The 11,351-nt window shown below is 36.4% G+C and overlaps 1 non-coding gene across 1 annotated transcript; it reads left to right on the top strand.

Annotated features, from left to right (window-relative positions):
• The first annotated feature begins 592 nt into the window (after window positions 1–592).
• LOC123797281 (U6 spliceosomal RNA) lies at window positions 593–698 on the top strand. The gene has a single exon (XR_006780909.1). It is a non-coding gene; the product is annotated as a U6 spliceosomal RNA (small nuclear RNA).
• Window positions 699–11,351: the final 10,653 nt, after the last annotated feature.

Consider the following 11,351-nt stretch of genomic DNA (forward strand, 5'->3'; position numbering starts at 1 on the left):
TTTTATTTTTCACAATTTTTTATTGTTATAACATATAATGTATTATTTGTTTCAGGGGTATAGGTCTGTGATTCATCAGTCTTAAGCAATACACAGCACTTACAACATATACCCTCCCCATTGTCCATTATTCAGCCACCTCATTCCTCCCACTCCCCCCACTCCAGCAACCCTCAGTTTGTTTCCTGAGATTAAGAGTCTCATATATATTGTTTTATTTAATATTTTTGAAATTCTTTAACCAGCAAAGCAGGTATTATTATTACTTTAAAAGCAAGAAACTAAGGTATAAAGAACCTTAGTGATTAAACTAAATTAATCAGGAGTAGGGAAATACAGTGTATTTATTCACAGCATGGACTCTGAAAACACAACGTATCTTTTTGAATACCAAATACTGGCTGCATGATCTTAGAAAAGTTAAATAACTTCTTTATACCATATGTCCTCACATATAAATTGGTCATAATAATGGCATTTCTCCCATAGGGGTCAGGAAGGATTAAATAAAACAATATATAAAAAGCATTTAATAGAATTTGAAGTATTTATAAAGTACTATGTAAGTGATTTTTATTAAGATTATATTTTTGTGTTCATTTCAGCAGCACATATACTAAAATTAGAACAATACAGAGAAGATTAGCATGGACCTTGAGCAAGGATGGCACACAAATCATGAAACATTCCATATTTTTAAAAAAGAGTATATTTTTAGTTTACAATGTTAAATATATTTATTTTCTCTAAGTAAATATTTTTTTTAATATTTTTTATTATATTATGTTAGTCACCATACAGTACATCCCTGGTTTTTGATGTAAAGTTTGATGATTCATTAGTAAGTAAATAATTTTATGGCCTGGAAAACACAGATTTTTCAAAGTTACTACAGAATATATGTTCAAAGCTATGGTGGGACAGAGTAAGAAAGCTGAGTTTAAGAGGAAAAAGAAAGGCAAAGCAATAAATCCTGTTCATAGAAATTGTTTTTATAGTGGCAAAATATATACAACATAAAATTTTACATAAATTCTAACCATTTTTTAAAGATTTTAATTTTAAGTAACTCTACACCTAACATGGGGCTTAAACTTACAACTCTGAGATCAAGAGTTGCATGTTCTATAGACTGAGCCAGCTGGGCTCCCCAAGTTTTAACCACTCTTAAGAGTAAAATATAATGGTATTAATTACATTTGTAATCATCACCATTATTTACAAAACTTTTCCCTTACTCCAAACAAACTTTGTATCCACAATGCAATTTTCCATTTTATCTTCCTTCTAGACACTATTAACATCTAATCAACTCACTGTCCCTTATAAATTTGTTTATTATAAATACCTTATGTAAGTGGAATCATACAGTAGTTGTTCTTTTTAATAATAATTTTATTATGTTATGTTAGTCACCATACAGTACATCCTTAGTTTTTGATGTAGTGTTCCATGATTCATTATTTGTGTATAACACCCAGTGCTCCATGCAATATGTGCCCTCCTTAATACCCATCACTGGCCTATCCCATATTTGTTGTATTTGTTCTTTTATGTCTGGTTTATTTATTTTTTTAGTTCAAGTTAGTTAACATGGAGTGTAATATTACTTTCAGGTGTAATAGAATCTAGTGATTCATCACTTACATACAGTTCTCAGTGCTCATCACAAGTGCCCTCCTTAATATCCACCACCTGTTTAGTCCATCCCCCCACCCACCTCCCTCCATCAACCTTCAGTTTGTTCTCTATAAAAAAAAGAGTCTGTTTTCTGGTTAGGCCCTCTTTTTTCCCCATGTTCATATCTTTTTTGCCTCAAATTCCACATATGGGTAAAATCATATGGTATTTGTCTTTCTCTAACTTATTTCACTTATTGTGATACTCCCTAGCTGTATCCAAGTCATTGCAAAAAGCAAGATTTCATTCTTTATTATAGAAGAGAAATATTCCATTATATATATTTCACATCTTCACATCTTCTTTGTCAATTCACAGTCAATGGACTGGACATTTGGGCTCTTTCTATAATTTGGCTATTCTTGATACTGCTGCTATAAGCATCAGAGTGCATGTGTCCCTTCGAATCAGTATTTTTGTATCTTTTGGGTACATACTTGTTAGTCCAGTTGCTGGATCATGGGGTACTTCTATTTTTAACTTTTTGAGGTACCTCCATACTGTTTTCCATAGTGGTGACAGCAGTTTACACTCCCACCAACAGGGGAAGAAGGTTCCCCTTTCTCCACATCCTTGTCAACACCTGTTGTTAACTATGTTGTTAATTTTAGCCATTATGACAGGGGTGAGGCGATATGTTGTTCTAGTTTTGATTGGCATTTTGCTATAGATGAGTTATGTGGACCAAATTTCCTTTTTTAAAATAGATTTATCTATTCATTTGGGAGAGAGACGGAGAGTGAGTTGGGGGAGGGGTAGAGGGAGAGGAGAGAGAATCTCAAGCAGAATCTCCACTGAGCATGGAGCCTGATGTGGGGCTCAATCCCATGACCATGAAATCATGATATGAACTGCAATCAAGAGTAGGACGCTAAACCAACTGTGCCACCCAGGCAACCCTGGATCAACTTTTTATGTGTCTCTCAGCCATCTGTATGTCTTCTTTGGAAAAAATGTCTATTCATGTCTTCTCCCATTTCTTAATTAGATTATTTGTTTCTTTGGGTGTTGAGTTTGATAAGTTCTTTATAGATTTTGGATACTAACCCTTTATCAGATACGTCTTTTGCCAATATCTTTTCCCATCCTATAGGTAGTCTTTATTTTTGTCGATTGTTTCCTTCACTGTGCAGAAGCTTTTTATCTTGATGAAGTCCCAGTAGTTCATTTTTGCTTTTGTTTCCTTCCCCCAGGAGACATATCTAAAAAGAAATTGCTATGGCTGATGACAAAGAGGTTACCCCCTCTGTTGACCTCTAGGATTTTGATTGTTTCTTGTCTCACATTAGGTTTTCATCCATTTTGAATTTATTTTTGTGTGTGATGTAAGAAAGTGGTCCAGTTTCATTCCTCTGCATGTTGCTGTCCAGTTTTCCCAGCACCACTTGTTGAAGAGAATGTCTTTTTTTTCCATTGGATGTTATTTTCTGCTTTGTTGAAGATTAATTGACTATATGCTTGTAGGTTCATTTCTAGGTTTTATATATTGTTCCATTGATCTATGTGTCTGTTTTGGGGCCAGTACCATACTGTCTGGATCACTACATCTTTGTAATATAACTTGAATTCTGGAATTGTTATACCTCCAGCTTTGCTATTCTTTTTAAAGATTGCTTTGGCTAATTGGGGTCTTTTGTAGTTCCATACAAATTTTAGTATTGTTTGTTCTAGCACTGTGCAAAATGCTGGTGGTATTTTGATAGGGATTGCATTGAATGTGTAGATTGCTTTGGCTAGTATAGATATTTTAACAATATTTGTTTTTCCAATCCCCATGCATGGGATATTTTTTTCCATTTTTTGTGTCATCTTCATTTACTTTAATCAATGTTCTATAGTTTTCAGAGTACAGATCCTCTACCTTTTTGTTGGGTTTATTCCTAGGTATCTTATGGTTTTTGGTGCAGTTGCAAATGGGATCAATTCCTTGGTTTCTCTTTCTGTGCTTTATTATTGGTGTATAGCAATGCAACAAACTTCTGTTCTTTGATTTTATATCTTGTGACTTTACTGAATTTGTGAACCAGTTCTAACAATTTTTTGGTGGTGTCATTTGGATTTTCTACGTAGAGTATCATGTCATGTGCAAGTAGTGGAAGTTTGAATTATTCCTTGCTTTTTTTTATTTTTGTAGTAGTCTGATTGCTGAAGATAGGGCTTCCAATGCTATGTTAAATAACACTGGTGAGAGTGGATATCCTTGTCTTGTTCCTGATCATAGAGGAAAAGGTCTCAGTTTTTCCCCATTGAGGATGATACTATCGGTGGGTTTTTTATATATGGCCTTTATGATGTTGAGATATGTTCCCTCTTTCCCTACTTTGTTGAGGGTGTTTATCAAGAAGATGTACTTTGTCAAATGCAGATCATATATTCCTAACCTTTCTTTTATTGATGTGGTTTATCATGTTGATTGATTTGTGAATATTGAACCACACTTGCAACATTAGAATAAATTCCACTTGATCATGGTTATTGATTCTTCAATGTACTGTTGGATTCAATTTGCTAGTATTTTGTTGAGAATTATTGTATCCAAGTTTTTCAGGGATATTGTCCTGTAGTCCTTTTTTTTTAGTGGGGCCTTTGTCCAGTTTTGGAATCAGGGTAATATTGGTCTCAAAGAAATAATTTGGAAAATTTCCTTCCATTTCCAAATTTTGGAATAGTTTGAAAAGAAATGTATTAACCCTTCTTTATATGTTTGGTAGAATTTGCCTTTGAAGTCATGTGGCCCTGGACTTCTGTTTGTTGGGAGATTTTTGATTACTGTTTCCATTTCTTTTCTGGGTATTGGTATGATCATGTTTTCTATTTCTTCCTGTTTCACACTTGGTAGTACAAATTTTTCTAGGAATTAATCCATTTCTTCCAGATTTTCCAATTCGGCGGCATAAAAATTTTCATGATATTCTCATAATTGTTTGTATTTCTGTGGTGTTGGCTGTTATTTCCCTCTCTCATTTTGATTTTATTTATTTGGGTCGTTTCTCTTTTCTTTTTGAAAAGTCTAGCTAGTAGTTTATCAATTTTGCTAATTTTTTTCAAACACCCATCTCCTGGATTCATTGATCTGTTCTACTGTATTTTTGTTGCTATTGTTGTCTCTGTATCATTTATTTCTGCTCTTCTCTTTATTATTTCCCTTCTTCTGGTGGCTTTAGGCTTTGGATGCTGTTTTTTTTCTAGCTTCTGTAAGTTTAAGGTCAGGTTGTTTATTTGAGAATTTTCTTGCTTCTTCGGGTGGGCTTGCATTACTGTATATTTCCTTCTTATGACTGCTTTTGCTATATCCCAAAGGTTTTGGACCATTGTGTTTTCATTTTCATTTGTTTCTATTTGTTTTATTCTTCTTTAATTTCCTGGCTGAACCATTCATTCTTTTGTAGGATATTCTTTGACCTCCAAGTATTTGTGGTCTTTTCAAATTTCTTCTTGAGGTAGACTTCAAGTTTCATAAAATTGTCGTTGGAAAATGTGCATGGTATCATCTCAATCTTTTGGTACTTTTTGAAGCCTGATTTGTAACCTAGTATGTGATCTATTCTGGAGAATTTCCCATGTGCACATGGAAGGAACATGTATTCTGCTGCTTTAGGATTTTTTTTTTTTAGAGGGAGAGAACGAGTGGGGGTAGGGGCAGAGGGAGAGGGAGAGGTAGAGGGAGAGGTAGAGGGAGAGGGAGAGGGAGAGGGAGAGGGAGAGGGAGAGGGAGAGGGAGAGAGACTCTCAAGCAGACTCTGCACCAAGCACAGAGCCTAATGTGGGGCTCCATTTCACAACCCTGAGATTATGACCTGAGCCAAAATCAAGAGTCAGATGCCTAACTGACTGAGCCACCCAGGCACCCCTGAGATGACATGTTTGGAATATATCTATTAAGTCCATCCAGTTCAATGTGTCATTCAAGGCCATTGTTTCCTTGTCGAATTTGGTTTAGATGATCTGCCCATTGCTGTAAGTGAGGTGTTAAAATCCCTTACTATTATTGTATTATTTTCAATAAGTCCCTTTATCATTGTTATTATTTTTTAAGTTTGGGTGCTGTCAAGCTAGGGGCATAAATGTTTACAATTGTTAGATCTTCTTGGATTGCCCCCTTTATTATGATATAGTGCCCTTCTTCAGCCTTGTTACAGTCTTTGGTTGAAACTCCAGTTCATATGATGTAAATATTGTTATTCTGGCTTTCTCTCCTCTTTCATTCATGATTTAACTATTTATCAATTTTATAATTTTGAGGGTGTTTTCTCTTTTTCTTTATGATAAGTCTAGGTAGAGGTTTATCAATTTTATTAATTCTTTTGAAGCTCTTAGTTTCATTGATCTTTTCTACTGTGTTTTGTTTGTTTGTTTCTATATCATTTATATCATTCTATATCATTTAACTGCTCTAATCTTTATTACTTCCCTTATGCTGTCTTTAAGCTTTATTTACCATGCCTTTTCTAACTCCTGTAGGTTTAAGTGCAGATTAGGTATTTAAGATTTTTCTTGCTTCTTTTTTTTTAAAGATTTTATTTACTTACGAGAGAGAGAGAGAGAGAGAGAGATCATGAACAGTGGGGATGGACAGAGGGAGAAGCAGACTCTCCAGTGAGCAGGGAACCTGATGCAGGACTTAATCCCAGGACCCTGGGATCATGACCTGAGCTGAAGGCAGAAGCTTAACCAACTGAGCCACCCGGGCACCTAAGCCTTTTCTTGCTTCTTAAGGTAGGCCTGTATTTGAAAATACTTCATCTTAGTTCTGCCTTCACTACATCCCAAAGTTTTTGGACTGTCGTGCTTTCATTTTAATTTGCTTCCATGTATTTTCTTTATTTCCTCTTTAATTTCCTGATTAACCCATTCATTCTTTAGCAAGATGCTCTTTAACTTCCATGTATTTGAGGTTTTTCCAAATTTTTTCTTGTGGTTGACTCAAATTTCATAGGTTGTGTTCTGAAAATGTGAATGATACGATCTCAATCTTTTTGTACTTGTTGAGGCCTGATTAGTGACCCAGTAGGTGATATATTCTGGAGAATGTTCCATGTGCACTTGAAAAGAATGTATCTGCTGCTTTAGGATGAAATGTTCTGAATATATCTATTAAATTTATTTGGTCAAGTGTGTCATTCAATGCCATTGTTTCCTTGTTGATTTCTTTTTTCCCCTGACTTTATTTATTAGACTGACTTTATTTATTAGTATTATTTTTATTTTTATTATGTTATGTTAGTCACCATACAGTACAGCATTCATTTTTGATGTAGTGTTCCATGATTCATTGTGTATAACACCCAGTTCTCACTGCAATATGTGCCCTCCTTAATACCCACCACTAGGCAAACACATCCTCCCACCCTCCTCCCCTCTGAAACCCTTAGTTTGTTTCCTGGAGTCCATAGGCTCTCATCATTCATCTTCTCCTCTTATTTCCCCCCTTCATTTTTCCCTTCCTTCTCCTAATGTCCTCCATGCTATTCCTTGTGTTCCACATATAAGTGAAACCATATGATAAATACCTTTCTCCAATTGACTTATTTCACTTATCATAATCCCCCCCCAGTTCCATCCATGTTGATGAGAATGGTGAGTATTCATCCTTTCTGATGGCTGAGTAATATTCCATTGTATATATGGACCACATCTTCTTTATCCATTCGTCTGTTGAAGGACATCTTGGCTCCTTCCACAGTTTGGCTATTGTGGGCATTGCTGCTATGAACATCGGGATGCATGTAGCCCTTCTTTTTGCTACATCTGTATCTTTGGGGTAAATACCCAGTAGTGCAATTACTGGATCATAGGATAGCTCTATTTTTAACTTTTTGAGGGACCTCCATACTGCTTTCCAAAGTGGCTGTACCAAATTGCATTCCTACCAACAGTGTAAGAGGGTTCCCCTTTCTCTATATCCTATCCAACATTTGTTGTTTCCTGCCTTGTCAAATTTTGCCATTCTAACTGGTGTAAAGTGGTATCCAAGATGTATAAAGAACTTCTCAAACTCAACACCCCCCCCAAGAAAAAGTCAAGAAATGGTCAGAAAACATGAATGGACACTTCTCTAATGAAGACACACCAATGGCTAACAGACACATGAAAAAATGTTCAACATCATTAGCCATCAGGAAAATTCAAATCAAAACCACATTGAGATACCACCCTGTTGATTTTCTGCTTAGATGATCTGTCCATTGCTATAACTGGGGTATTAATTCTCCTACTATTATTGTATTATTATCATGTAATTTCTTTATATTTATTATAAATTGATTTATATGTTTGTGTCCTCCTAAGTTGGTGGCATAAATATTTACAATTGTTAGAACTTCTTGATATATAGACCCCTTAATCATGATGTAATGCCTTTCCTCATCTCTTGTTTTGTTTGTTTTAAAGATTATATTTATTTATTTGAGAGAAAGAGAAAGAGAGAGAGAACAAACAGTTGGAGCAGTACTGGGAGAGGGAGAAGCAGGCTACCCACTGAGCAGGGAGCCCAATGTGGTGTTTGATCCTAGGACCCTGGGATGATGACCTGAGCCAAAGGCAGATGCTTAACTGACTGAGCTAGCCAAGCACCCTTTTCATCTCTTGTTACAGTCTTTGTTTTACAATCTAGTTTTTCTGATATAAGTATGGCTGCTCCAGCTTTCTTTTGACATTCATTTGCGTGATAGATGGTTTTCCATCCTCTCCCTTCCAATCTGCAAATGTCTTTAGGTCTAAAATGAGTCTCTTATATGCAGCATACAGATGGATCTTGATTTTGTTATCCATTCTGATACCCTGTCTTTTGATTGGAGCATTTAGCCCATTTATATTCAGAGTGATTAATGAAACATGAATTTGGTGTCATTGTATTACCTGTAGAGTTGGTATTTCTGGTGATGTTCTCTGGTCCTTTCTAGTTGTTGTTGCTTTTGGTCTTTTTCTTTCTTTCCCACTCAAAGGGTTCCCCTTAGTATTTCTTTTAGGGCTGGTTTAGTTGTCACCAGCTTCCTTAGTTTTTGTTTATCTGGGTAAGTCTTTATCTCCTTCTATTCTGATTGACAGGTTTGCTGGATAAAGATACCTTGGCTGCATATTTTTCCCATTCAGAACACTGACTATAATACATGCACTCACACTCTTCTGACCTGCCAAGTTTCTGTGCATAGATCTCCTGTGAACCTGATCTGTCTTCCCTTTTAGGTTAAGGACTTTTTTCCCCTTTCTGCTCTCAGGATTCTTTCCTTGTCTGTGAATTTTGTGAATTTGACTATGATATGCCTTGGCAACGGTCAGCTTTTGTTGAAGTTAGTGGGATTTCTCTGTGCTTCTTGGATATTGATGCCTGTATCCTTCCTCAAATTAGGGAAGTTTTCAGGTACAATTTGCTTGAATAAACCTTTTGCCCCTTTTTATCTCTCTTCATCTTCTGGGACACCTATGAACAATTATTCTTTCATTTTAGTAAGTCACTGAATTCCCTAAGTCTATCTTCATGAGCCATTACTTTGGTTTCCCTCTTCTTTTCAGCTTCATTATTTTCCATAATTCTATATTCTATACCACCTATTTCTTCCTCTGCTTCATCCATCTAATTTTTATGGCCTCCATTGGGTTTGTATCTCAGTTGTAGCATTTTGAATTTCAGCCTGACTAGATTTTAGTTCTTTTATCTCTGCAGTAAGGGATTCTCTAGTGTCTTCTATGCTTTTTTCAAGTCCAGCTAGTATTCTTATAATTATTGTTTTAATTTCTAGTGCAGACATCTTACTTATATCTGCATTAATTACATCTGTGGCTGTCATTTCTTCCTATTCTTTCTTTTGGGATGAATTCCTTTGTCTTCACATTTTGGAGCAAATAAATTTAAAAATAAATAAAAATAATGAAAAGAAATAAATAAGAAATATAAATTTAAAAATAGAAAAATAGTTTAAAAATAAAATAAAATAGACAAAGGAAGCTAGAACCTAGGTGTGTTTTGGTCTGCTTGTTAGGAAAAACTTCATGGGTCTTTTCTCTGGTTTGTAGACATTCAAATTTGTTCTCTACAACTTCCCATTGGTTTCTTGGGTGCTCAAAATGATTTGATATTTATCTACCTGCAATCAAGTGAGGATGCAGGGTCATTCTACTCTTCTGCCATCTTACCTCCCTCTCCTGCTTTTGTTTCTTTTGATGGGAGTTCTCTGTGCCTCCTGGATTTGGGTGTCTGTTTCCTTCCCAGGTTAGGGAAGTTTTCAGGCACAATTTCCTCAAATAAAACTTCTGTCCCCTTTTCTCTCTCTTCTTCTTTTGGCAGTCTTATGATATGAGTGTTATTATGTTTGATGGAGTTACTGAGTTCCTGAAGTCTACTTTTGTGATCCAAGATTTTTCTTTCCCTCTTTTTTTTTAGCTTCATTATTTTCCATAATTTTATCGTCTATACTACTTATTTATTCCTCTGCTTCTTCCATCTTTGCTGTCATTACATCCACTCAATTTCAAATCTCGGTTATGTTTTGTTTTGTTTTTTTTTTAATTTCCTCCTGATTGATTTTTGGCTCTTTGACCTCTGAAGTAAGAGCATCCCTGATGTCTTCTACGTTTTTCTCAAGTCCAGTTAGTATCCTTATAATTGTTGCTTTGGATTCTGGGTCAGGCATATTACTCATCTCTGTTTTGATTAGATCCTTGGTTATGACCTCTTCTTGTTCTTTCTTTTTGAGAAATTAGGTGAATTTCTCTAACATGGCATTTTGGATAGGTCTCTTTCTTTTCTGTGTTAGGAAAACCTATTATGTTTCCTGCTCCTGAGAGTCATGGCATTATGAAGAAGGCTCAATGCTCAGGGCCTGAAGCTTCAGAAAGTGTCTTGTGTGTGCTGCATGCAACTTTGCTGTTGTGTTTTGACTGGTCTATCCCACAGGTCAATCATCTGTAGAGTTTCTCCTTGCTTACAGTGGGAAGTGTTTGGACCTTGTCCAGAGTGTGGTGAGTTTTAACTAGATATGCTCTGGTCTGCTTGCTAGAAGAGACCTGAAGCTATTGTCACTAGAACTGAAGCTTTCCAGAACTCTATGGTCAGTAGACATGGTGCTGGCAGTGGTTTGTGTTGGTGTTCTGGGGGAAAAGCCTACTGCTCTGGTTCTTATGCACACTTGCCAGAGAAAAACAGCCCCACCAATGTGCAGGAGTTTGGGGTTTCATGTAAGCAGTTTAGACTTCCAGTGTTGAAACTGTGCTGTTCATTGAAGTTGGTTTATGTTGAGGGATGGGGCAGCGAAGTGGTGACAGACCATTCATCTGCCCCCAAAGATGGGAGTCTGCACCTGCTTCTGTCAGGGAAGTGCTTTCAGAGGAGCAAATAATTTCCCCTTGTACATCTCAGGCATTTTACAGATTTCTGATTTCACACTCTGACTCTGGGTTACTTGCCTGCTTGGAGCAGTGAAACACACCTCAGACTCTACCCTAGTCAGGCCTGCTGACTTTAAAAATTCCAAACTTCTGGGTCCTGGTGTGGCAGGGATCTATGCTTGTCCTCTGGAAAAGGGTCTTGCTGTGCTCGACTGATGCAGGTTTGACACAGAAGGGCAGTTGCACCAGAGCACAGGTGCATGGGATATAGAATGAGGAAGCTAAACATCCAGTGTCCTGGTGAGTCAGCCTAGCAGGTGTCTCTGTTCCTATGCTGAGGAGCAGGG

Source organism: Ursus americanus, chromosome X (assembly GCF_024610735.1).
Source record: "Ursus americanus isolate L20-20 chromosome X, mUrsAme1.1.p, whole genome shotgun sequence".
NCBI classification, from domain to species: Eukaryota; Metazoa; Chordata; class Mammalia; order Carnivora; family Ursidae; genus Ursus; species Ursus americanus.